The 27,435-nt window shown below is 46.0% G+C and overlaps 1 protein-coding gene and 1 long non-coding RNA gene across 2 annotated transcripts in view; one reads left to right on the forward strand and one right to left on the reverse strand.

Annotated features, from left to right (window-relative positions):
* The window catches only part of LOC137348833 (zinc finger protein 850-like), a gene marked incomplete at its 5' end in the record, with an annotated part of 277,096 nt that overhangs the window by 193,327 nt on the left and 56,334 nt on the right, over positions 1 to 27,435 (reverse strand). The window lies entirely within an intron of this gene.
* Positions 8,589 to 23,348, forward strand: LOC137349381 (uncharacterized). The gene is made up of 2 exons (XR_010969368.1): positions 8,589 to 8,741; positions 22,723 to 23,348. It is a non-coding gene; the product is annotated as an uncharacterized lncRNA (long non-coding RNA).

The raw sequence follows: 27,435 nt of genomic DNA on the forward strand, positions 1-27,435 counted from the left end.
AGTGCACCTGGCTGAAGTGATGGACAATAGGACACTTGGAAGGAAAGCACGAAACAGCTGGAAGACTATGCTTGGAAATTTGAAATGGGTTAATTGGGACAATCTTTGAAAAATTGAAACTGAAAATGTTCTGGTGGAACTTATTGCTGTCGTTCCAATATTCTTGAGAAGTGTATATCTGTAAATGTGGACGAAAATGTGTTATCATTTGTTTTTGCAATTTCATTTTTTACATTGTAATGAAACGCATTATCGGAATGGTATTTCATTCCACCAGGGGTGGAGATGTTATGATCCTACTTATTTTTTTTTGGGTCGCGGGGGGAGGGATGTGTGCAGTGTGTCTTTACGAACAAAGAACAAAGAACAAAGAAAATTACAGCACAGGAACAGGCCCTTCAGCCCTCCAAGCCTGCGCCGATCCAGATCCTCTATCTAAACATGTCGCCTATTTTCTAAGGGTCTGTATCTCTGTACTTCCTGCCCGTTCATGTATCTGTCTAGATACATCTTAAAAGACGCTATCGTGCCCGCATCTACCACCTCCGCTGGCAACGCGTTCCAGGCACCCACCACCCTCTGCGTAAAGAACTTTCCACGCATATCCCCCCTAAACGTTTCCCTTTTCACTTTGAACTCGTGTCCCAGAGTAATTGAATCCCCCACTCTGGGAAAAAGCTTCTTGCTATTCACCCTGTCTATACCTCTCATGATTTTGTACACCTCAATCAGGTCCCCCCTCAACCTCCGTCTTTCTAATGAAAATAATCCTAATCTACTCAACCTCTCTTCATAGCTAGCGCCCTCCATACCAGGCAATATCCTGGTGAACCTCCTCTGCACCCTCTCCAAAGCATCCACATCCTTTTGGTAATGTGACGACCAGAACTGCACGCAGTATTCCAAATGTGGCCGAACCAAAGTCCTATACAACTGTAACATGACCTGCCAACTCTTGTACCCAATACCCCGTCCGATGAAGGAAAGCATGCCGTCTGCCTTCTTGACCACTCTATTGACCTGCGTTGCCACCTTCAGGGAACAATGGACCTGAACACCCAAATCTCTCTGCACATCAATTTTCCCCAGGACTTTTCCATTTACTGTAGAGTTCACTCTTGAATTGGATCTTCCAAAATGCATCACCTCGCATTTGCCCTGATTGAACTCCATCTGCCATTTCTCTGCCCAACTCTCCAATCTATCTATATTCTGCTGTATTCTCTGACAGTCCCCTTCACTATCTGCTACTCCAACAATCTTAGTGTCGTCTGCAAACTTGCTAATCAGACCACCTATACTTTCCTCCAAATCATTTATGTATATCACAAACAACAGTGGTCCCAGCACAGATCCCTGTGGAACAATACTGGTCACACGTCTCCATTTTGAGAAACTCCCTTCCACTGCTACTCTCTGTCTCCTGTTGCCCAGCCAGTTCTTTATCCATCTAGCGAGTACACCTTGGACCCCATGCGCCTTCACTTTCTCCATCAGCCTACCATGGGGAACCTTATCAAACGCCTTACTGAAGTCCATGTATATGACATCTACAGCCCTTCCCTCATCAATCAACTTTGTCACTTCCTCAAAGAATTCTATTAAGTTGGTAAGACATGACTTTCCCTGCACAAAACCATGTTGCCTATCACTGATAAGCCCATTTTCTTCCAAATGGGAATAGATCCTATCCCTCAGTATCTTCTCCAGCAGCTTCCCTACCACTGACGTCAGGCTGAACGGTCTCTAATTACCTGGATTATCCCTGCTACCCTTCCTAAACAAGGGGAAACATTAGCAATTCTTCAGTCCTCCGGGATCTCACCCGTGTTTAAGGATGCTGCAAAGATATCTGTTAAGGCCCCAGCTATTTCCTCTCTCACTTCCCTCAGTAACCTGGGATAGATCCCATCCGGACCTAGGGACTTGTCCACCTTAATGCCTTTTAGAATACCCAACACTTCCTCCCTCCTTCTGCCGACTTGACCTAGAGTAATCAAACATCTGTTCCTAACCTCAACATCCGTCATGTCCCTCTCCTCGGTGAATACCGATGCAAAGTACTCGTTTAGAATCTCACTCATTTTCTCTGACTCCACGCATAACTTTCCTCCTTTGTCCTTGAGTGGGCCAATCCTTTCTCGAGTTACCCTCTTGCTCCTTATATATGAATAGAAGGCTTTGGGATTTTCCTTAACCCTGTTTGCTAAAGATATTTCATGACCCCTTTTAGCCCTCTTAATTCCTCGTTTCAGATTGGTCCTACATTCCCGATATTCTTTCAAAGCTTCGTCTTTCTTCAGCCGTCTAGACCTTATGTGTGCTTCCTTTTTCCTCTTAGCTAGTCTCACAATTTCACCTGTCATCCATGGTTCCCTAATCTTGCCATTTCTATCCCTCATTTTCACAGGAACATGTCTCTCCTTAAGGCAGCAAATGATCAGTACTGCTTTGAGAACAAGCAAGCCTCAGGAGTTCGAGAAGGTGCATTCTGGTTGCTGTTGGATACAGCCATACAGAGAGGGAGAACAAGCCAGCCTCAGACGTTACCAAGGAAAGTGCATCTTGTTTGCCCCAGATACAGCCATTATGCAATGCTGTAATTTATTAGAAGGGGAATGGAATATAAAAAATGTTTTGCTACAGTTGTACAGGGCATTGGTGAGACCAAATCTGGAATATTCTGTACAGTGTTGGTCTTCTTACTGAAAGGATATAGTTGCATTGGAAGCAGTTCAGAGAAGGTTCATTCGACTGATTCCTGGGAGAAAGGGTTATCTTTTGAGGAAAAGGTGAACAGTTTGGTTCTGTATTCATTGGAGTTTAGAAGGATGAGAGTTGATCTCATTGAAATATATAAGATCCTGAGGGGACTTGACAGGGTGGATGGTGAAAGGACGTTTCCCCTTCTGGGGAAGGCGAAAACTGGGGAACAGTTTAAAATTAAAGGCTCTCCCATTTAAGACAGAGTGACGTGAGAAATTTATTTCTCTCAGAGAGTCGTGCGTCTGTGGAACTCTCTTCCCCGAACTCGGTGGAGATAGGGTCATTGAATGTTTTTAAGGCAGAGGTAGACAGAGTCTTGACAAACAAGGGAGTCAAAGGATATCGGGGGTCGGCAGGAAAGCGGAGCTGAATCCACAAACAGATCAGTCATGATCTTGTAGAATGGTGGAGCAGGCTTGAAGGTCTGAATTGCCAACTCCTGCTCTTAGATCATGTGTTCATATGTTCGTACATAGGTCAGACTGAGAGCAAGGTAGAGAATTAAAATGAGAAGAAACAGGAAGCACAGGGCCATGCTTGCGGACTGAAGGGAGGTGTTCCACAAAGCGGTCACACAGTCTGTATTTAGCCTCCTCAGTGTAGAGGAGACCACAATTATCTACCACTGTGTAGTGTGAGGGCACCTGGTGATAAAACTGTCTCCACTCAAGAAAGTTCTCAAAGAGAACATGCCCTCTTCTAATTTCTTGTGTGGTATTTTAAGATGAAACTATACCATATAACATTTTGATGTCTTAAAAATATACAATCACCCCATCACAGAATATAACACCAGTTTCTCACATGGTAGACAGGGGCACGCAACATGATACTAACAGGAACTAATAGGTTCACCACTTGTGCATTACCTACAGTAGCATCAGACCAGGAATCAGACACTGTTATCAGACCTGGACTCATCCAATTGCCCCAGGAGGAGGATTTTTATTCCAGTGTTTGATCTGGGTGAGTGGCACAGCAGCACGAAGGGCCAAATGGCCTCCTCCAGCTCCTATTTCTTTTGTTCATTAAACCTCAGTCTGGTTCCTCTCGAGCTGCTGAGTGAATGAATTAAATCTTTCTTGACAAATCACCAAGAAACCAGACTACAATTCATGCCCGAAACATCATTTATTGGTTACAAATCGCATTTGAGTTAAATCTGAGGAGACACATCATGGACATGCATAAAGTGTACCATCTACAAGATGCACTGCAGCAACACACCAAGGCTCCTTCGACAGCACCTTCCAAACCCACAACCCCTACCATCTAGAAGGACAAAGGCAGCAAATGCATGGGAACACCACTACCTGCAAGTTCCCCTCCAAGTCACACACCATCCTGACTTGGAACTATATCGCCATTCCTTCACTGTCGCTGGGTCAAAATCCTGAAACTTCCTTCCTAACTGCACTGTGGGTGTACCTACCTCACATAGACTGCAGCGGTTCAAGAAGGCAGCTCACCACCACCTTCTCAAAGGCAATTAGGGATGGGCAATAAATGCTGGCCTAGCCAGCGACGCCCACACTCCATGCATGAATTTTAAAAAGCGCATATAAATGTAATCAGAGTTATCCAGCAGTTGAGCAATAATAAGGAGAGTATTTCACAAAAACAAGTTAGAAATGCAAGGGTGAGTGGCCAAAGATCAAAAAGTCTGAAAATTAGTGGCTGAAGACAAAAAGTCAGAATTTTTTTCTGACAAGGAATTATGTAATTTTAGCACTTTTAATGAAGCAAACTAGTTGTGTCATGGTAATTTTGTACAATTTTGCATATGTAATGAATAAAATTACACTGTACTCAGAATACAATTTCATGAGACTTACCTGACAGCTGATAATTGGGTTTTACGGAGCTTCATGTTCTCAATGTCCTGCTTCTGCCTATTTATAGATTTTTCATGTAAAAGGTGTTCTGTGAAGATGTGTCAAATTCACTGGAAAGCAACATTTAGAAGCATACTAGACTGCACATTCTGCACCTTGGCAAGTGATGTGCAAAAATCAGTAGGTATATAAATTAATAAAAACTAAACATTTAACAAATGTTGACAATCCAGAAACTTGACGATAAGTGGGGTCCTTTTTCTTACTTTGTGCTGAGATAATCACCTGAACGAAGCAGATAGCAAAACCAGGTGCACGACAGCTTTTCCAGATAATCTTAAGCAATGTCAAACCACACGTTAAAAAAAGATGGCCAGATTTATACTCCTTATCTTCCAGCACTATGGTGTAAAAGACAGCTTCACACAGACTCCAGGTTTACAGTGTGACTGGGGCAGTAGACAGTGAAAATGGAGATGAACAATGAATGGAATTCAGCCACACACCTGAGCAAACCGATAAGTGGAAATTCCAGATCACTTCAGTTGCTGCAATGCACAGGACATATGAAGTTTAGACAACTCATGCTCACTGCAGTATATTCACATTCAGTAACCAGTTTGTACAGTGTTTTCAGAAATTACTTTGTATGTGCACAGCAGTGTGTGTCTAAACATACAAATTAGGAGCAGGAGTCGGCCACTCAGCCCTTCAAGCCTGCTCTGTCATTCAATAAGTTCATGTCTGAACTGATTACTCCACATTTCCACCTACCCCCGATAACCTTCCACTTCCTTGCTTATCAAGAATCTATCTACCTCTGTCTTCAAAATGTTCAAATGTAAATGGAACCAAGTTTCAAATTCCTATTGACAGACCAATGTTTTTGCTGCAGACCAGCGACTTGCCAGCTACTGATCCTGCACCATTAATTTTAAGCCATGTCAAATGAGCTGTGTCAGTTCTCCGGTGGTCTCTGCTAAGATATCCCATGAAGGCAAAAACAAACATTGGGAATTGGTCTGTGTCCTTTTTGGAAATTTACAGAACACTAACACACAGAAGTTGTGGAGGAGTATGCACATCCACTCACTTACTATCCTGCTTCAAGTTCCTTTCCACCGAGTCTAAACAATAAACACAACTTAAAAACAGGTAAAAAGACCACCGAGCAGTTTTGTATTTGGTCAACTTTTAAAAAAGAACATCAGAACTGATTGCTTTAATTTTTGTCAAAGCCGGTCACGGTCGGAAAGGGAGAACGTATTGTTGGATTTCCAAAATCCCAATGTTGGAAATCTGCTGTTTCATGGACATTTCTCAGCCCTGAGTTACTTGTGAACTCGCTGGTGTGTCAGCAGGTTGGATGAAATAGTGAATCTCTTCTCACACTCTGGCCTCTCACCAGTGTGAACTCGCTGGTGTTGTCACAAGATGGGATGGAGTAGTGAATCCCTTCCTACACTCAGAGCAGGTGAATGGCCTCTCCCCAGTGTGAACTCGCTGGTGTGTCAGCCGGTTGGATGAAGTTGTGAAACCCTTGCCACACTCAGAGCAGGAGAATGCCCTCTCTCGAGTGAGAGCTCGTTGGTGTGTCAGAAGATGGGATGAAGTAGTGAATCCCCTACTGTGTTCTGAACAGGTGAATGGCCTCTCCCCATTGTGAACTCGCTGGTGTCTGAGCAGGTGGGATGAAGGAATGAATCCTTTCCCACACACAGAGCAGATGAACAGTCTCTCTGCAGTGTGACTGCGCTGGTGTACAGTGAGTTCAGATGATTGCTTGAACCCAGCCCTTTAATAAGAACACCTAAACGGTCTCTCCTCAATGTGAACACGTTGATGGGACGTCAGTTCAGTAGAACATTTGTAGCAATTCCCACAATCTGGACATTTCAAAGGTCTCTCCCCAGTATGAATTCGCTGGTGTTTCAGCAGGGAGGATGACTGAGTGAATCCCTTCCCACACTCAGAGCAGGTGAAAAGCCTCTCCAGAGTGTGACTGCATGGATGGGTTTCCAGCTCAAATGGATGATTCAATCCTTTCCACAGTTCCCATATTTACATGGTTTCTTCCCAGTGTGACTGCACTTGTGTTTCAACAGGCCCGATGATCGGCTGAAACCTCTTCCTCACACAGAACACGTGTACAGTTTCTCCCCACTGTGATCAGTGCTTTTTCCTTCCATGTTCAAAATCCAGTGATATTTGGGTTACGATAAATTGGGCAACTCCTTCAGAACCTGATAAAATGTTTGCTTTGCATTTCACAACTGCAAATCCTCCTCTTCTAAAACCCTGTCAAATTGCTTGAAAATGGAAAAAATGTCTGTGAGAGAAGCCACAAAAACACAAAGACAGGTTGTGAAATGGAGCTGAATGAATCTGGTAATTCATGGGACTGGCAATAGGAAAAAGTGACCATGAAAGCTGCTGGATTGATGTACAACCCCATTTCGTTCAATAATGTCCTTCAGGGAAGGGAACCTGCCAACTAGTCTGGTCCTACACAAGACTCTGCCCTCTATAGGAGGAAGGAGGGAGAGGAGAGAAAAGGGAGGGAGGGAGGAGAAGAGGGTGATTTTATGTATGTACAATTGGACCAGAACTTTGACCATAACCTCCCAAACCCTGAACTTCCATCATCTAGAAGGACCAGGGTAGCAGGTGTATGTGAACACCATCACCTCAAAGTTCCCCTCCAAGTCACACACCATCCTGACTGTCTGACATCCAGTATTGGATGAACAGAAATTTCTTCCAATTAAAGATTGGGAAGTCTTCACTTCCTGCCACGAACTTCACTCCCTCGGCACCAACTTTATCCTTCTCACAGGCAACTGTATGAGGCTAAACCAGGCCATTCATAACCTTAGTATCATATCTGATCCCAAGAGGCGCTTCCAACTGCATATCAGCACCATCACTCAGACTGCCTAGTTCCACCTCAGTAACATCGCCAGACTTCGCCACTGTCTCAGCTCATCTGCCACTGAAACTTACATTCATGTATTTGTTCCCTCTCAAATTGACTATTCTAACACATTCCTGGTCAGCATCACACATTCTACCCTCCATAAACTTTAGATCATCCAAAACTCTGCTGCCTGTGTCCTTACTCGAACCAAGTCCTGTTCACCCATCACCACTGTGCTCACTGGCCGACACAGGCTCCCAGTTAAATAGCACCTCAATTTTAAAATCCTCATCCTTGCTTTCAAATCTCTCCATACCCTCACGCCTCACTATCTCTATAATCTCCTCCAGCTCTAGCAGACAGAGTTTCGAAACACTCAGCAACACAACTCCAGTGAAACATCCTCGGAGGAAAAGGGGGTACAGTGTGTGACACAACTCACAAGGACCTTGTCCGCCGCCATCACTCACACTGTTTGGCATTGCGCTTCCGCGAAAAGCAGTTCGGCACTGCGCATTGTCATTGAAAATGACGAATCAAAGGGCATCGGAGGGAGCGGGGAAGATAAGCTGTGATTGAACATGAAACTGAATGCGGTGATTGAAGCGGCGATCACGGGAGGGAGCAGGGACCTGGATGCGACCATTGAGGCGGTTTGGATTTAAGTCGTGTTTTGTGTCAATTTCAGCAGCGCCATCTTTACTCCTGGCAGCTGCTTGAGGCACAGTTGCGTTTCAGTAGATGAGGTTGCATTTGCGCATGTACCAGTGATGCAGCACCTATTTGGTTACGTTGCCAGCAAACGCGCCATTAATATATGTTTGCTGCTTTATACCATTTTATTTTTCTGAGTATGAACCATGAACGACCCGTCCATTCTCCGACTGGTAAATGGCAGCCTATACTGCCCAGAATGCACCGCGCGCAGAAATACGGCCTATCTCCACCCCAAGAACAGCGACACGCAGGCGTCAGAAGGCTCCGCCCCACGGAGTCCGCCTGTCTCCGCGGAGCCTCTCCCGGAAGCTGAGCGCAGCCTCGGTCACACCGAGTTTCAACGGCTCTCAGGCCCTGAATCAGAGCCGCCGGGTTCGGCGAGAACCCCGGGGGAAGGGAGGGGCCGCATTAAAGTGATGGTGCAGCGACTTCAGTCTCCGAGCCGCCATTTCCCAGTTTCTTCTCCCGTTTCCTCCGAGTCAGGAAGCCTGTGAGTTGATTGGCTGGTAAGTTTTGGAACTTTGTTTCCCTTTCTCCAAAATTAGGAAGTTTGTCCAAGGAGCTGGAAATTAAACATTCCAGTTTTCATCAGAATAAGGGGCAGCTTGCCGAGATTTAACTGACACCAATAGAAGGGAAGTGAGTAGTCGGTGAGCCGTCTTTTATTTTTAAGTATTGAGGTTTATTATTTATTTATTTAGAGATACACCGAGTCTGTGCCGACCATCAACCAGCCATTTATATTAATCCTACATTAATCCCATATTCCTACCACATCCCCTCAATTCCCCCACCACCTACCTACACTCGGGGCAATTGACAATCGCCAATTTACCTATCAACCTGCAAATCTTTGGCTTTGGGAGGAAACCGGAGCACCCAGCAGAAACCCACGCGGTCACAGGGAGAACCCAGAATCGCTGGAGCTGTGGTTCTAACCACTATGCCGCTAGTAGTAGCAAGTTTATTACCGAATAGCTGGAGCAATTGCAGGGCTGCTGCAACCTCTGCAGTGAACATCCTGTGCAATAGAAAATAGAAAACATAAAACATGGCAGGCTATAAATAAAGAGCGGGGCTCAACGCCCTTACTTAGCTGGTAGCGGAGCGACGACTGGTGGACATGTGAGGAAGCTGATCCAGAGCGGCGACAGGCTCCTTGTCTCTCTCGGCGTGCGCTGAGACTCGAAAGAGGGAAAAAAAGGACTTAGTGATATCACGGGAAATTTTCAAGGTGACGGAAAGCGTCACAGATGGGAGTTTTAGAGAAGTGGTTACACCCAAAGTGCAGGCAGATAGATGGGTGACCGCGAGAAGGGGCAGGCAGTCAGTGCAGGAATCCCCTGTGGCTATCCCCCTCTCGAACAAGTATACCGTTTTGGATACTGTTGGGGGGGGGGGTGACCTATCAGGGAAAAACAGCAGCAGCCAGAGCAGTGGCACCACGGTTGGCACTGTTGTTCAGCAAGGAGGGACAAAGTGCAGAAGAGTAATAGTTATAGGGGACTCTATAGTCAGGGGCACAGATAGGCGCTTCTGTGGACGTGAAAGAGACTCCAGGAGGGTATGTTGCCTCCCTGGTGCCAGGGTCAAGGATGTCTCTGAACGGACAGAGGGCATTCTGAAGGGGGAGGGTGAACAGCCAGAGGTTGTGTTACACATCGGTACCAATGACATAGGCAGGAAGAGTGATGAGGTCCTGCAGGGGGAGTTTAGGGAGTTAAATATTAAGTTAAAAAACAGGACCTCTAGGGTTGTAATCTCTGGATTACTCCCTGTGCCACATGCCAGTGAGGCTAGAAATCGGAAGATAGTGCAGCTAAACACGTGGCTGAGCAGCTGGTGTAGAAGGGAGGGTTTCAGATATCTGGACCATTGGGCTCTCTTCAGGGAAAGATGGGACCTGTACAAGAAGGACGGGTTGCATCTAAACTGGAAGGGCACTAATATCCTGGCTGCAAGGTTTGCTAGTGTCATTCGGGAGGGTTTAAACTAGTGTGGCAGGGAGGTGGGAACCAGAGCAGTCGGACAGCTAGTGAAGTAAATGAGGAAGACATAGTAAATAAGGCCAGTGGGACTAAGAGGAAGAGCAGGCAGGGAGATGTTGTTGAGCACAGCGGGACTGGTGGTCTGAAGTGCATTTGTTTCAATGCGAGAAGTATAACGGGTAAGGCAGATGAACTTAGAGATTGGATTAGTACTTGGAAATATGATGTTGTTGCTATTACAGAGACTTGGTTGAGGGAAGGGTAGGATTGGCAGCTAAATGTTCCAGGCTTTAGAAGCTTCAGGTGGGATAGAGGGGGATGTAAAAGGGGTGGGGGAGTTGCATTACTGGTTAAGGAGAATATCACAGCTGTACTGCGGGAGGACACCTCAGAGGGATCAGACAGTGAGACAATATGGGTGGAGCTCAGGAATAGGAAGGGTGCAGTCACAATGTTGGGGGTTTACTGCAGGCCTCCCAACAGCCAGGGGAGGTAGAGGAGCACATATGTAGACAGATTTTGGAAAGATGTAAAGGTAACAGGGTTGTAGGGGTGGGTGATTTTAACTTCCCCAATATTGACTGGGACTCACTTAGTGCTAGGGGCTTGGATGGGGCCGAATTTGTGAGGAGCATCCAGGAGGGCTTCTTGAAACAGTATGTAGATAGTCCAACTAGGGATGGGGCCATTCTGGATCTGGCATTGGGGAATGAGCCTGGCCAGGTGGTCGAAGTTTCAGTGGGGGAGCATTTCGGGAGCAGTGACCATAATTCCATAAGTTTTAAGGTACTTGTGGATAAGGATAAGAGTAGTCCTCGGGTGAAGGTGCTAAATTGGGGGAAGGCTAATTATAACAATGTTAGGCAGGAACTGACGAATTTTGTTTGGGGGCGGCTGTTTGAGGGTAAATCAACATCTGACATGTGGGAGTCTTTCAAACGTCAGCTGATCAGAATCCAGGACCAGCATGTTCCTGTGAGGAAGAAAGACAAGTTTGGCAAGTTTCGGGAAGCTTGGATAACACGGGAAATTGTGAGCCCAGTCAAAAAGAACAAGGAAGCATTTGTAAGGGCTGGAAGGCTAGGAACAGACGAAGCACTTGAGGAATATAAAGATAGTAGAAAGGAACTTAAGCAAGGAGTTAGGAGGGCGAAAATGGGTCATGAAAAGTAATTGGCAAACAGGATTACGGAAAATCCCAAGGCTTTTTATGCATATATAAAGAGCAAGAGGGTAACCAGGCAAAGGGTTGGCCCACTCAAGGACAGAGATGGGAATCTATGCGTGGAGCCAGAGGAAATGGGTGAGGTGCTAAATGAGTACTTTGCATCAGTATTCACCAAGGAGAAGGAATTGGTGGATGATGAGCACAGGGAAGGGAGTGCAGATCGTCTCAGTCATCTCATTATTAAAAAGGAGGAGGTGTTGGGTGTCTTGCAAAGCATTAAGGTGGATAAGTCCCCAGGGCCTGATGGGATCTACCCTAGAATACTGAGGGAGGCAAGGGAAGAAATTGCTGGGACCTTGACAGAACTCTTTGCATCCTCATTGGCTAAAGGTGAGGTCCCAGAGGACTGGAGAATAGCCAATGTTGTTGCTTTGTTTGAGAAGGGTGGCAAGGATAATCCAGGAAATTATAGGCCGGTGAGCCTTACGTCAGTGGAAGGGAAGCTATTAGAGAGGATTCTTCGGGACAGGATTTGCTCCCATTGGAAACAAATGAATTTATTAGCGAGAGGCAGCATGGTTTTGTGAAGGGGAGATCGTGTCTTACTAAGTTGATTGAGTTTTTTGAGGAATTGACGAAGATGATTGATGAAGGAAGGGCAGTGGATGTTGTCTATATGGACTTTAGTAAAGCCTTTGACAAGGTCCCGCATGGCAGACTGGTGCAAAAGGTGAAGTTACACTGGATCAGAGGTGAACTGGCAAGATGGATACAGAACTGGCTCAGTCACAGAAGACAGAGGGGAACAGTGGATGGGTGTTTTTCTGAATGGAGGGATGTGACTAGTGGTGTTCCGCAGGGATCAGTGCTGGGACCTTTGCTGTTTGTAGTATATATAAATGATTTGGAGGAAAATGTAGCTGGTCTGATTGGTAAGTTTGCGGACGACACAAAGGTTGGTGGAGTTGCGGATAATGATGAGGATTATCAGAGGATACAGCAGGATATAGATCGGTTGGAGACTTGGGCGGAGAAATGGCAGATGGAGTTTAATCCGGACAAATGTGAGGTAATACATTTTGGAAGGTCTAATGCAGGTGGGAGGTATACAGTAAATGGCAGAACCCTTAGGAGTATTGACAGCCAGAGAGATCTGGGCTTACAGGTCCACAGGTCACTGAAAGTGGCAACGCAGGTGGATAAGGTAGTCAAGTAGGCATATGGCATGCATGTCTTCATCGGTCGGGGCATCGAGTATAAAAATTGGCAAGTCATGCTGCAGCTGTACAGAACTTTAGTTTGGTCACACTTAGAATATTGTGTGCAATTCTGGTCACCACACTACCAGAAGGACGTGGAGGCTTTGGAGAGGGTACAGAGGAGGTTTACCAGGATGTTGCCTGGTCTGGAGGGCATTAGCTATGAGGAGAGGTTGGAAAAACTCGGATTGTTTTCACTGGAACGATGGAGGTGGAGGGGCGACATGATAGAGGTTTACAAAGTTATGAACGACATGGACAGAGTGGATAGTCAGAAGCTTTTTCTCAGGGTGGAAGAGTCAGTTACTAGGGAACATAGGTTGAAGGTGCAAGGGGCAAAATTGAGAGGGGATGTGCGAGGCAAGTTCTTTACACAGAGGGTGGTGAGTGCCTGGAACTTGCTGCCAGGGGAGGTGGTGGAAGCAGATACGATAGCGACGTCTAAGAGACATCTTGACAAATATATGAATAGGAAGGGAATAGAGCGATATGGGCCCCGGAAGTGCAGAAGATGTTAGTTTCGGCAGGCATCAAGATTGACGCAGGCTTGGAGGGCCGAATGGCCTGTTCCTGTGCTGAACTGTTCTTTGTTTGTGATTGGTTGGGTAATTAACAACTGTTAGTCAATTTAATTAGCTTTAAAAAATAAGGGGAAAGTTGTTTTTTGTTTAAAAAAAGACCTCGAGTGATAAAGTGAGTTCTCAGAGTGTGTTTTTCTTCAATTAGAGTAATTTAGATTGTCATGGGTAGTGTTTGGAGTAGAACAAGCCTCTAGTGTAATTAATATTTTTTAAAGGGAGTAACTAATTAATCTAAAGGTAAGTCATGGCAGGAAAGCTCAGCCCCGTGATATGCTCCTCTTGCGCTATGTGGGAAATCAGAGATGCTTCCAGTGTCCCTGATGACCATGTGTGCAGAAAGTGGATCCAGCTGCAGCTACTGACTACCCGCATTATGGAGCTGGAGCTGCAGGTGGATTCACTGTGGAGCATCCGCGATGCTGAGGACGTCATGGTTAGCACCTTTAGAGAGGTGGTCACACTGCAGGTAATGGCTGCACAGGCAGAAATGAGATGGGTGACCACCAAATGGAGTAGTAGGCGCAGGCAGGTAGTGCAGGAGTCCCCTGTGGCCATCCCCCTCTCAAACAGATAGACCACTTTGGATACTGTTGGGTGGAATGACCTCCCAGGGGAAAGCAGCAACAGCCAAGTTTGTGGTACCACGCATGGCTCTGCTGCACAGCAGGGGAGGAAAAGGACTGGAAGAACTATACTGATAATGGATTCTATCGTAAGGGATACAGATAGGCATTTCTGTGGCCACAAACGTGACTTCAGGATGGTATGTTGCCTCCCTGGTGCGAGGGTCAAGATAGTCACGGAATGGCTGCAAGACATTCTGAAAGGGGGGGGGGGGCGAATAGTCAGAGGTCGTGGAACACATTGGTACCAACGACGGAGGTAAAAAGAGGATGAAGACCTGAAACAAGAATTTAGGGAGCTAGGTAGCAGATTAAAAAGCAGGACCTCAAAGGTTGTAATCTCTGGATTACTCCAGTGCCACATGCTAGTGAGTATAGGAATAGGAGGATAGAGCAGATGAATGCGTGGCTGAAGAGATGGTGCAGGAGGGAGGGCTTTAGCTTCCTGGATCACTGGGTCTGTTTCTGGCAAAGGTGGGACTTGTCCAAGTTGGACGAACATCCTTGCTGGGAGGTTTACGAGTGCTGTTGGGGGCAGTTTCAACACATTTGGCAGAGGAATGGGATACAGAGTGGAGGTATAGGAGTGGGTGATGCTCAGTCAAATCTCGAAGAGAAACTGAGTCAGTCTGTTAGGCAGAGCAAATATAGACCTGTGAAGGCACAATTGACAAATGCAAGGCTGGATTGCATTTATTTTAATGCAAGACAGATGAATTGAGGGCTTTGATTAGCACATGGGATTATGATATAGTTGCTATCACAGAGATGGTTGAGGGAAGGGCAGGACTGGCAGCTCAATATTCCAGGGTATCGAATCTTCAGGTGTGACAGGAGAAGGGATAAAAGAGGCGGTCGCATTGCACTGTTGATCAAGGAGTCAATTACTGCAGTTTCTTTCTTTTCTTTCTTCTTTTGGGCCTCCTTATCTCGAGAGACAATGGATACGCGCCTGGAGGTGGTCAGTGGTTTGTGAAGCAGCGCCTGGAGTGGCTATAAAGGCCAATTCTGGAGTGACAGGCTCTTCCACAGGTGCTGCAGAGAAATTTGTTTGTCGGGGCTGTTGCACAGTTGGCTCTCCCCTTGCGCCTCTGTCTTTTTTCCTGCCAACTACTAAGTCTCTTCGACTCGCCACAATTTAGCCCTGTCTTTATGGCTGCCCGCCAGCTCTGGCGAATGCAGGCAACTGACTCCCACGACTTGTGATCAATGTCACACGATTTCATGTCGAGTTTGCAGACGTCTTTATAGCGGAGACATGGACGGCCGGTGGGTCTGATACCAGTGGCGAGCTCGCTGTACAATGTGTCTTTGGGGATCCTGCCATCTTCCATGCGGCTCACATGGCCAAGCCATCTCAAGCGCCGCTGACTCAGTAGTGTGTATAAGCTGGGGGTGTTGGCTGCTTCAAGGACTTCTGTGTTGGAGATATAGTCCTGCCACCTGATGCCAAGTATTCTCCGAAGGCAGCGAAGATGGAATGAATTGAGACGTCGCTCTTGGCTGGCATACGTTGTCCAGGCCTCGCTGCCGAAGAGCAAGGTACTGAGGACACAGGCCTGATACACTCGGACTTTTGTGTTCCGTGTCAGTGCGCCATTTTCCCGCACTCTCTTGGCCAGTCTGGACATAGCAGTGGAAGCCTTACCCATGCGCTTGTTGATTTCTGCATCTAGAGACAGGTTACTGGTGATAGTTGAGCCGAGGTAGGTGAACTCTTGAACCACTTCCAGAGCGTGGTCGCCAATATTGATGGATGGAGCATTTCTGACGTCCTGCCCCATGATGTTCGTTTTCTTGAGGCTGATGGTTAGGTCAAATTCATTGCAGGAAGACGCAAACCTGTCGAAGGAGGGATGATATCTGAGAAGGTTCTTCAAATGAGGCCAGATGAGTAGAACTTGAAAACAAAAAGGGGGCAATCACTTGGCTGGGAGTGTACTGCAGGCCTCCAAACAGTCAGGGAGAGATAGAGGAGCAGATATGTAGGCAAATCTCAGAGAGGTGTAAAAATAATGGAGTAATAATAGGGGATTTCAACTTACCTGATATCAACTGGGATGGTCTGAGTGTAAAAGACTTCAAGGGGGCGGAGTTCTTAAAATATATACAGGAGACTTTTTTGAGCCAGTACCGAGAAAGTGCAACAAGGAAAGGCGCAGTACTGGACCTAATCCTAGGGAATGATGCTGGACAAGTGGTAGAAGTGTCAGTGGGGGAGCATTTCGGGGATAGTGACCATAACTCTAAGAAAAAGACAAAGGCGGGCTGGAAATAAAAGTACTGAATTGGGGGAAGGCCGAGTTCAATATGATAAAACAGGATCTGGCCAAAGTGGACTGGGAGCAGCTACTTGTAGGAAAGTCTGCATCAGACCAGTGCGAGTCATTCAAAGAGGAAATAGTGAGGGTTCAGAGGCAACATGTACCCGTAAAGGTGAAGGGTAGGACCAACAAGTCCAGGGAACCCTGGATGTCAAGGGATATAGAGGATTGGATCAGAAAAAAAAAAGGAGGCTTATGCCAGATTCAAAGTGCTGAAAACAGCAGAGGACCTGGAGGAGTATAGAAAGTGTAGTTTGGAGGGTGGGGGGGCGGGGGGGGGGTACAAAAAAAAGTAATTAGGAGAGCAAAGAGGGGGCATGAAAAAACACTGGCAGGCAAGATCAAGGAAAACGCTAAGGCATTTTCTAAGTATATTAAGGGCAAGAGGATAAGCAGTGAAAGAGTGGGGCCCATTAGGGACCAAAGTGCCAATCTGTGTGTGGAGCCGGAGGACATAGGTGAGGTTTTAAATGATTACTTTGCATCTGTGTTCACTACGGAGAAGGATGATGTAGGTGTAGAGATCAGGGAGGGGGATTGTGATACACTTGAACATATTAGCATTGAAAGTGAGGAAGTATTAGCTGTTTTAGCGGGCTTAAAAGTGGATAAATCCCCACTCCCAGATGAGATGAATCCCAGGCTGTTATGTGTGGCAAGGCAGGAGAGAGCAAGGGCTCTGACATAAATTTTCAGATCCTCTCTGGTCACAGGAGAGGTACCAGAGGACTGGAGGACTACGAATGTGGTGCCATTATCAAGAAGGGTAGCAGGGATAAACCAGGTACTTGCAGGCCAGTGAGTCTAACATCAGTGGTTGGGAAAACATTGGAAAAAATTCTGAGGGACAGGATTAATCTCCACTTGGAGAGGCAGGGATTAATCAGGGATAGTCAGCATGGCTTTGTTAGGGGGAGATCGTGTCTAACTAACTTGATTCAATTTTTCAAGGCAGTGACTAGGTGTGTAGATGAGGGTAAAGCAGTTGATGTAGTCTGCATGGATTTCAGTAAGCTTTTGATAAGCTCCCACATGGGAGAGTGGTTAAGAAGGTCAGAGCCCATGGGATCCAGGGCAATTTGGCAAATTGGATCCAAAATTGGCTTAGTGGCAGGAGGCAGAGGGTGATGGTCGAGGGTTGTTTTTGCGAGTGGAAACCTGTGACCAGTGGTGTACAGCAGGGATCGGTACTGGGACCCTTACTGTTTGTAGTGTACATTAATGATTTAGATGTGAATATAGGAGGCATGATAAGTAAATTCGCAGTTGACATGAAAATTGATGGTGTCGTAAATAAGTGAGGAGGAAAGCCTTAGATTACAGGATGATACGGGCTGGTAAGATGGGCAGAGCAGTGGCAAATGGAATTTAATCCTGAGAAGTGTGAGGTGATGCATTTTGGGAGGGCTAACAAGGCAAGGGAATATACAATGGATGGTAGGACCCGAAGAAGTACAGAGGGTCAGAGGGACCTTGGTGTACTTGTCCATAGATCACTGAAGGCAGCAGCACAGGTAGATAAGGTGGTTAGGAAGGCATATGGGATACTTGCCTTTGTCAGCTGAGGCATAGAATATAAGAGCAGGGAGGTTATGGTGGAACTGTATAAAACGCTAGTTAGGCCACAGCTGGAGTACTGTGTACAGTTCTAGGCACCACACTGTAGGAAGGATGTGATTGCACTGGAGAGGGTGCAGAGAAGTATCACAAGGATGTTGCCTGGTCTGGAGCATTTCAGGTATGAAGAGAGACTGAAAAGGCTGGGGTTGTTTTCATTAGAGCAGAGAAGGCTGAAGGGGGATATGATTGAGGTATTCAAATTTATGAGGGGCATTGATAGGTTAGATAGGAAGAAACTTTTTCCCTTCGTGGAGGTGTCAATAACCAGGAGACTTTGATTTAAGGTAAGGGGCAGGAGGTTTAGAGAGGATTTGTGGGGAAAAAAAAAATTTCACCCAGAGGGTGGTTGGAATCTGAAAAGCACTGCCTGAAGAAGTGGTAGAGGCAGGAACCCTCACAACATTTAACAAGTATTTAGATGAGCACTTGAAACACCATAGCAGACAAGACTATGGGCCAAGTGCTGGAAAATGGGATTAGAATAGTTAGGTGCTTGATGACCGGCACGGACATGATGGGCCGAAGGGCCTGTTTCTGTGCTGTCTAACTCTCTGACTCTATTTACAGCACAGGAGGAGGCCATTCCGCCCATTGTATCTGTTCATCCCACTTTCCAGTTGTTACGACCTCACAGATTGTCAATATGAAAAATATGAGATATGAATCCCCAGACCACACTAATAAATTACACAAGATTTCACATTTTCAGTCTTTTGTTCTAATAACTAAACTAAAAGAAATTCCCAATTGTCTAAATAGCACTTTGATTGTAAATTGTGGTGTCAGCTATTTCCAAAGATATTTTCTTTACTTATTCAACACTTGACTATCTCACACCACACTGATACATTACACAGTCCTTTTTGATGACAAAAGCCTTTGCAGTTACAAGTCCCAAATTCCTGCCAATGGTGGGGCTGCTCCGACCTCTGGAGTGCACATCCTGTGTAATGTGCCAACTCCAGATAACCTTTTGTGTAGGAAGTATCATTGGGGGAGGTGGTGACATCGGGGTAATGTCACTGGAACATGGGTTCGAATCCCACCACGGCAGATGGTGACATTTAAATTCAATTAATAAATCTGCAATTAAAAAGCCATCTTGTTCATGAGATGGGAAATCTGCTGTCCTTACCTGGTCTGGCCTACATGTGACTCCAGATCCACAGCAATGTGGCTGACTCTGAAATGCCCTCTGAAATGGCCGAGCGAGCCTCTCAGTTGTCAAGGGCAGTTTGGGATGGACAATAAATACTGGCCGAGCCAGCAACACCCACATCACATGGATGAAGATAAAACAAGTTGCAGCAGCTCGAGCTCTGGTTTTCGGAGCATGAACTGCAGCTGGTGTCACTGCGGTGCATCCATGAGGTGAGAGATTTGTGGACAGCACGTTTATAGATATGGTCACCCTGCAGCTTAAGAGTATGCAGGGAGAGAGGCAATGGGTGGCCAACTGACAGTCAAGAAGAAACAGGCAGGGAATGCAGGAGACCCCTGAGTGCATCTCACTCTCCAACCAGTATTCAGTTCTGAATACTGATGAAAGTGATGGTTCATCTAAGGAGTGCAGCCAGAGTCAAGGCCATGGCAGCACAGTTGGATCAGCTTCACAGAGGGTCACGAAGCTGAATGACTGAGCAATAGTGATAGGAGATTTGATAGGGGAATACACATGCGTTTCTGCAGCCGCAGACGTGAATCCAGGCTGGTGTGTGGCCTCCCTCAGGACAATGTACAGCAGGGTGCATGTACAGTCATCCTGGGCCAGGAAGCAGGAGGAGAGAATGTTGTGAATTTCTATCCTGGACTGACAGTGATGGTTTTTGTTAACTCCTTTTACAGGGGCTTAGAAGCAGGGGATATGCAGATGGGGAATCTCGAGCCAAACATCAGATCAAGATCTGACAGAGTCACATTAGGACCTGAATATCATCGGCCTTTGAATGTGGAAGGAGAAAGGTTTGTCTGTTCTGTCTGTGGGAAAAGATTTCAGGTATCAGTGAGAGTGGAAAAGCACTGAGATACACAAAGCCCTGGTTAGACCACACCTGGAATATTGTGTTCAGTTCTGGGCCCCACACCTTCGGAAGGATATAATGGCCTTGGAGGGAGTGCAGTGTAGATTTCCCTGAATGACACTTGGACTCCAAGGGTTAAATTATGAGGAGAGATTACACAAATGAGTCACAGAGTCATTACAGCACAGAAGGAGGACATTGATCTTTTTGATTCCATCCCAGCTCTCTGGAGAACAATCCAGTCAGTCCCATTCACCCACTCTATCCCCGTAGTCCTGCAGGTTTATTTCCCTCAAGTGCCCATCTAATTTCCTTTTGTAATCATTGATCGTCTCCACTTCCACCACCCTCGTAGGCAGTGAGTTCCAGGTCATTATCATTCACTGTGTAAAAAAACTGCTTCCTCACATCCCTCCTGTATCTCAAAACCTGAATCTGTGTCCACTAATCCTTGTATCATCAGCTAATGGGAACAGCTTTTCTTGGTCTGCCTTATCTAAACCTGTCATCATTTTCAACACCTCTATCAGATCTTCCCTCAATCTCCTTTGCTCCAAGGAGAACAACACCAGCTCCTCCAACCTAACCTTGTAGTTAAATTCTCTCATCTCAGAAACCATTCTGATAAATCTCTGCACCCTCTCAAGGACCTTCACATCCTTCCTAAAGTGTGGTGACCAGAACTGGATGCAATACTCTGGTTGTGGCCTAACCAGAGCTTTATAAATGTTCAGCATAACTTCCTTCCTTTTGTGTTCAATACCTCTATTTATGAGGCCCAAGATCCCATTTGCTTTGCCAACTGTTCCCTCAATACATCCTTCCACTTTCAGTGATCTCTGCACATGAACCCTCAGGTCCCTCTATCCCTGCAAACTCTTTAGAACTGTCCCATTAAGTGTTTGTTGCCTCTCCCTATTCCTTCTGCCAGAATGATTCACCTCACTGTGAGGGTTGTAGTCCCAGGAATTCAGAAGATTAAGGGGTGATTTGATCAAAGTTTTCAAGATATTAATTGAAACTGATAGGGTAGATAGAGAGAAACTCTTCTCCATCACCTGCAATACTCGGCAGCATCGTCTAAAACATAGAGCCAGAACTTTCATTCATCCACCCCTGGGCCCAGTGAACCTGAGCATTAATGCACCCAGGCTGAATGTACACAGAATTACAGCCCAGAAACAGGCCGTTCAGCCCCTCTAGTCTGTGCTGCTGTTTATAATCCACATGAGCCTCCTCCCAATCTAATTACATCATCCCACCCTGCCCCCACATCCCTCTATTCCCTTCTCCCTCATAAATGTATTGAGCATCCCCTTAAACACATCATTGTTATCACCTTCATCCACTCCACATGGCAGTGAGTTCCACATTCTCACCACTCTCTGAGTAGAGAAATTCCTCCTAAGTTCTCTATTTGACCTGTTAATGTCTGTATTATATTGCTGCCCCCTTGTTCTGACTCCCTGATAATTTTAAAGACCTCTATCAGATCTCCTCCTCGTCTTCTCTTTTCCAGAGAAAGGATCCCCAGCCTGCTCAATCTTGCTGGATAGTAACATCCTCTCTGGTGACATCTTTGTAAATCTATTCTGCACTTTCTTCAGTCTTCAATATCCTTTTTTAATCTGGAGACCAGAACTGCTCACAGTCCTTCTAAGTGAGGTTCTCTATAAATGTAACATTCCCTCCCTCCTGTTACATTGTATTCCTCGAGAAAAGAACATCAGCTCTTTCTTTGCTCTCTTATCCACTTGTGTTGCTCCTTTTCGTGATTTATGTGACTCTGTTCCCAGATCTCTTTGCTCCTCTGCTCCATTTAAGTTCTTACATTCTAACCAATAACTGGCCTCCTTATTCCTCCTCCCACAATGAACCAGCTCACATTTCACTATGTTGAATTTCATTTCCCATTTATCTGTCCAGTCTGCCAGCCTGTTTATGTCTTCCTGGATTTCAATGCACTCCTCCACATTATTAGTTCTATCATCCAGTTTGGTGTCAACTACAAGTTATGAAAACATCCCTCTAATTCCTGAGTCCAAATGTGGGTGAAGAACAGAATTCCCAGTGTACTTCACACTATAGTTGATGTCCCGGGCACTCGGGTTTCTGTATAATTTATTTAATAATTTTCTCCATTGTCTCTCTGGCCCTGATCTCAATGGGATGACACAAAATCATCCATTCAATATTTGGAGCTTTCAGTGGAGGATTCATTACCCAGGACTCCCGTGATAAGGGTCAGTCCCTTTTCAATGACCACAGGGGCCCGGTGTATTGGCGTGGGATCGAACTGTGCACTGAGCATGTCCAGCGTAGGTAATGGAGATGGACTGAGATGGACCAGGTGGATCGGGAGGCGAGAGGAGATTGTGGGTACAGGGGAGGAATTGGAGCCGTGGGTGGGCTGGGAGGCTTTATATGCACCTGGGGTAGGCCAAGAGGCCCTGTGTTTACCTCATGGTGACAGGCCCGGGGGAGAGGGGTCACTGGCCGCCATCTTGGACAGGGCGGGGTCAGGGTGCAAGCACAGCCATCTTGGTGAAGGCACAGAGAGCAAACAGGACCTGACAAACTGTTTCCAACTGGGTCCGAGTGCCCAGGAGATGGAGCATCCTGGACAATAGGGTTTTCAGCAGCTTCACCCACTCTCAGGCTGCATGTGATGTTTGCAGCCTTGAAGAGTCCATGGGCCATGTATATATTCACTGTGAGAGGTTACAGCCCCTGTATCGTTACCCGAAGGGGCTGCTTCTCAATTTAGAATCCTGGAAATTTACAGTACGGAAGGAGGCCATTCGGCCCATCGTGACTTCGTTGGCTGACAAGGAGCCATCCAGCCTAATCCCGCTTTCCAGCTCTTGGTCCATAGTGTGATGATCCTGTATTTGTTTTTCTAGGAAGAATGCAGTGTGCCTTTAAGGCTGGAAAAGGAACAGTACTGCTTTAAGGCAACAAGCTCCAGAGACTGAGTCAAAGAATGTATTCTCGTTGCCCCGGGATACAGCCACTCAGAGACTGAAGATCGAGAGATGCATTGTTTCCAATTGACATTTGAAACTAGTTGAAAAAGTAGCATTTGAGACACCGTTAACAGAGACAGACACAGATTGTCATCCAGCATATACTGAAGGAAAAGAGAGCTCTCTCTTGGTTTATTTAAACCCTATTTATTATACTCTCAGAATTCTGATGTCAAGCCAGATTAATTTCGAAAAAAAAATATCCAATTCCTTTAACTACTGAACTGTAATTGTTGAAATTTATCGCTGGAGAAGAACAGCATCAATTCAACTGCTGAACTAGACTGTGGACTGTTCTACTGTTGAAGAAACTTTTATTTTCTCCCCCCATCACACGGCTGTGAGGACTTCAAGCAACATTGGACTATTCCATTTAGGAAGATTTCACTTCGGCAGGAGCATAAATATGCAAAGTCACTATTTTTTCTGTTTTAACTGTTTATATGTTAGTAGTGTTTAAGAATTTAGTTTTTCTAATTAAACAGTTAATTTGTTGATCTAAAGACACCTGGTTTGGTTAGCCTTATTCGGGGGTTAATAGATGGTACAATTTGGCTGGATCTTTAATTTGGAATGTTTAAAATGTCAGGCGATCTGTCAGGGACGGGACTGAATCAACAGTGCGTTTCTCCCACCACTATCAAAATTGTATATTTTGACTGGGGGGCTTTGACTTGAGCGGTCGGTCGTAATAATACCCTTGTAGTTTAGGGCACTTCACGTGCATATCCAAGTACTTTTTTAATTGTTGTGAGGGTTTCTGCCTTTCCCACCCTCCCAGGCAGTGAGTTGCAGATCCCCACCACCCTCTGTCTGAAAACATTTCCCCTCAAATCCCTTTTAAATTTCCTACCTCTTTCTCTAAATCTATGCCCCTGGTTATGGACCCCTCAGCCAAGGGGAATAGGTCCTTCCTATCCACTCTATTTAGACCCATCATCATTTTCTACACTTCAATTCGGTCTCCCCTCAGCCTCCTCTGTTCCAAAGAAAACAACCCTCACCTATCCAATATTTCCTCAGAACGAAAATTCTCCAATCCAGCGAACATCCTTGGAAATCTCCTCTGTATTTTCTCTAATATAGCCACATCTTTCCGACAGTGCGGTGACCAGAACTGTACACAGTCCTCCAGCTGTGTCCAAACCAGTGTTTTATACCTTTTCAGCATAACCTCCATGCTCTAATATTCTCTGCCTTGGTTAATAAAGGCAAGTATCTCTTACGCCTTATCTACCTGCCCAGCCATGTTCAGGGATCTATGAACATGCACTCCAAGGCCCCTCTGTTCCTTTATACTTCTCAATATCCTACCATTTATTGTGTATTCCCTTGCCTTGTTAGCTGTCTCCAAATGCATGACCTCACACTTCTCCGGATTGAATTCCATTTGTCACTATTCTGCCCACCTGACCAGTCCATTGATATCTTCCTGCAGTTTACAGCTTTCTTCTTCATTATCAACCACATGGTCAATTTTTGTTTCATCTGCAAACTTTTTAATCAAATCCCCTACATTCAAGTCCAAACCATTGATATATAGAACAAAAAGCAAAGGACCGAGTACTGATCCCTGCAGAACCTCACTGAAAACAGCCTTCCAGTCTCACAAACACTCATCAACCATTACTCTTTGCTTCCTGCCTCTGAGTCAATTTTGACTCGAACTTGCTGTTTTGTGTTGGATCCCATGGGCTTGTCATTCATGACCAGTCTGCCTTGTGGGACCTTATCAATGGCCTTGGTTACAGTTTAACCCCATTCTCCTAATCTCTGGCCACTCGGTGTGGAGGTGGGGTGGGAAGGTTGGAGGATCTTTTCCTGGACCTGCTCTTGGGCCTGGCTAAAACACCACCCACACCCACAGCCCTTTCGATGACCTGCCCTTCCAAAACCCCCCAGTCCCCCCAATGCCCTCCTCACCCTCACCTCATCCACCCCAAACCCACCCAGGTTTGTATCTGTCTTGTATATTTAAACATTCAGTTCTCACCTTCTCCATCTCTCTCTCTCCCTCTCGCTCAGGCTGAGAAACAATGTGTAGGTCCAGGATGTACAGGGACTATGTTGGGAGTGGGGGTGTCAGTTTCGCTGCTGCCCTGTCTTCCGTGGTCTTGTCTGTGCCGGGGTGGCCTTCTGCAACCGGTGGTCACCTCAGGATACAGAGTGTCTCATGGACACTGGGAGCAATGTTCTGGTTTAGTTGGGAACGTTCCCTTTGCTTCTGTTACAATTTGTTGCTTATTTTGGCTTCTTTTAGTTTGAATGGATCACATGTTTGGGGGAAACAAGAGAGGAAAGAATGTTCCATAGAAACTAGAACTGTCTGTTCTGAATTTCTATCCTGGACTGACAGTGCTGACTTTTGTAAACTCCTTTTACAGGGTATTAGAAGGGGAGGATTTACTGACGGGAAATTCAAACCAAACATCACATCAAGATCTGACGGAAACACTCGATTCATCAGGACCTGAATATCATCGGCCTTTGAATGTGGAAGGAGAAATGTTTGTCTGTTCTGCCTGTGGGAAAAGATTTCAAACATCAGTGTGACTGGAAAAGCACCGAGACGCGCACACACCCGAGTGAGAGTGTTCCAGTGACTGACTGTGGAAAGAGCTTTAACCAGTTCCACAGCCTGAGAAAACATCACCATTCACAACGGGGAGAATCCGTACACGTGTTCTGTGTGTGGATGAGGCTTCAATTGATCATCCAACCTGGAGAGACACAAGGACACCCTCGCCATGGAGAAACCATGGAAATGTGGGGACTGTGGGAAGGGATTCGGTTCTCCATCAAAGCCGGATATTCATTAACTCAGTCACACTGGGGAGAGGCCGTTCACCGGCTCCGTGTGTGGGAAGGGATTCACTGTTATCCCATCTGCTGACACACCAGCAAGTTCACACTGGGGAGAGGCCGTTCACCTGCTGTGTGTGTGGGAAGGGATTCACTCAGTTTTCCCACCTGCTGACACAGCAGAGAGTTCACAAGGGTAGGTTGGAGAAGTTGGGGTTATTCTCCTTGGAGCAAAGGAGATTGAGGGAAAATTTCATAGAAATGCACAAGATTCTGAGAGACTTTGATAAATTAGACAAAGAAAAACTGTTCCCATGAACTAATGGTACAAGAACTAGGGAACACAGATTGAAGGTTTTGAGTAAGAGTTGAAGCAGGAATGTGAGGAAGAACTTCTTCTGCAGCAAGTGGTTCTGACCTGGAACTTGCTGCCAATGTGTGTGGTGGAAGTGGAAATAATCAATGATTTTCAAAGGAAACTGGATGGTCACTTGAAGGAAATAAACTTGCAGGGCTGTGGGCTGATGTGGGGCAGTGGGACTGAGTGGATTGCTCCCTGGAGAGCTGACATGGAATTGATGGGCCAAATGGCCTTGTTCTGTGCTGTAAATGATGCTGTGTCTCTGTGACTGTGTTTTGAGACAGGATATCTCAGCTCTCCACCCAGGGATTCTCAGTATGAACAGGATTCGGAGTGGGGAGGACTCACTATCCATGGTTTACTGGAAATGTTCAAGGTCATATCAAAATTGAAGGAAAAGCAGATAATTGCACAAAGATGGGTGGCAGATCAGAATGTTGGACAGAATATAGAAAAACAGTAAAGAATGACTAAAAGATTGATAAGGAGTGCAGATTGTAAACAGAGTATGGAGGTATGTGTTTGCTGAGTGGTGAGTTCAGTGAAGGGGAGAGGAGGTGTTCCTTTTTTCTACTTTTTTGTCTTCCAGTATTTGGTTCTTGTTTCTGTGCAGTGAAAGGTGCTGGTTGGTTGAGTAACTGGTCACATATTCTACTTCTAAGTAGTCTGGTAAGTTAAGGTACGGCAGTGCAGCTTGGCTGAGTGCAATGCACAGCTTGTGACATGTGGGATGTCATGGACGCACCATGTGTCCCAGACAAACATATCTGCAGGAAGTGTCACCGGCTGCACAAGCTTGAGCTCTAGGGTTTGGAGCTCGAGCAGTGGCTGGAGTCACTGTGGTGCATCCACAATGCAGAGAACTACATGGATAGCAGGTTTAGGGAGGTGATCACACCACAGGTTAGAAGCATGGAGGAGGATAAGGAATGGGTAACCGACAGACAGTCTAAGAGAACCAGGCAGGTAGTGCAGGAGTCCCCTGATATGATCTCACTTGCTAATCGGTTTTCCATTTTGGATACTGGTGAGGGTGATGGTTCCTCAGAGGAGTGCAGACAGAGCCAAGTTTGTGGCTCCACAGGTGGCTCAGCTGCACAGGAGGGGAGGAGGAAGAGTGGAAGAACAGTAGTGATGGGGCTTTCATTAGTCAGGGGAACACAGAAGCCTTTCTGCAGCCGTAGATCGGACTCCAGGATGGTGTGTTGCCTCCCTGGTGCCAGGATCAAGGATGTCACGTTACGGCTACAGGTCATTGATCTGGGGGAAGGTGAACAGCCAGAGGTCGTGGTCCACGTTGGCACCATTAACATAGATGGAAAGGGTAAATGAGGTCCTGACAACAAATTTTAGGGAACTAGGAAGGAGATTAAAAAAGCAGGGCCTCAAAAGCAGTTATCTGAGGATTACTCCCACTCCCATGTGCA

This window comes from Heterodontus francisci, chromosome 34 (genome assembly GCF_036365525.1).
Source record: "Heterodontus francisci isolate sHetFra1 chromosome 34, sHetFra1.hap1, whole genome shotgun sequence".
Lineage (NCBI taxonomy): Eukaryota > Metazoa > Chordata > Chondrichthyes > Heterodontiformes > Heterodontidae > Heterodontus > Heterodontus francisci.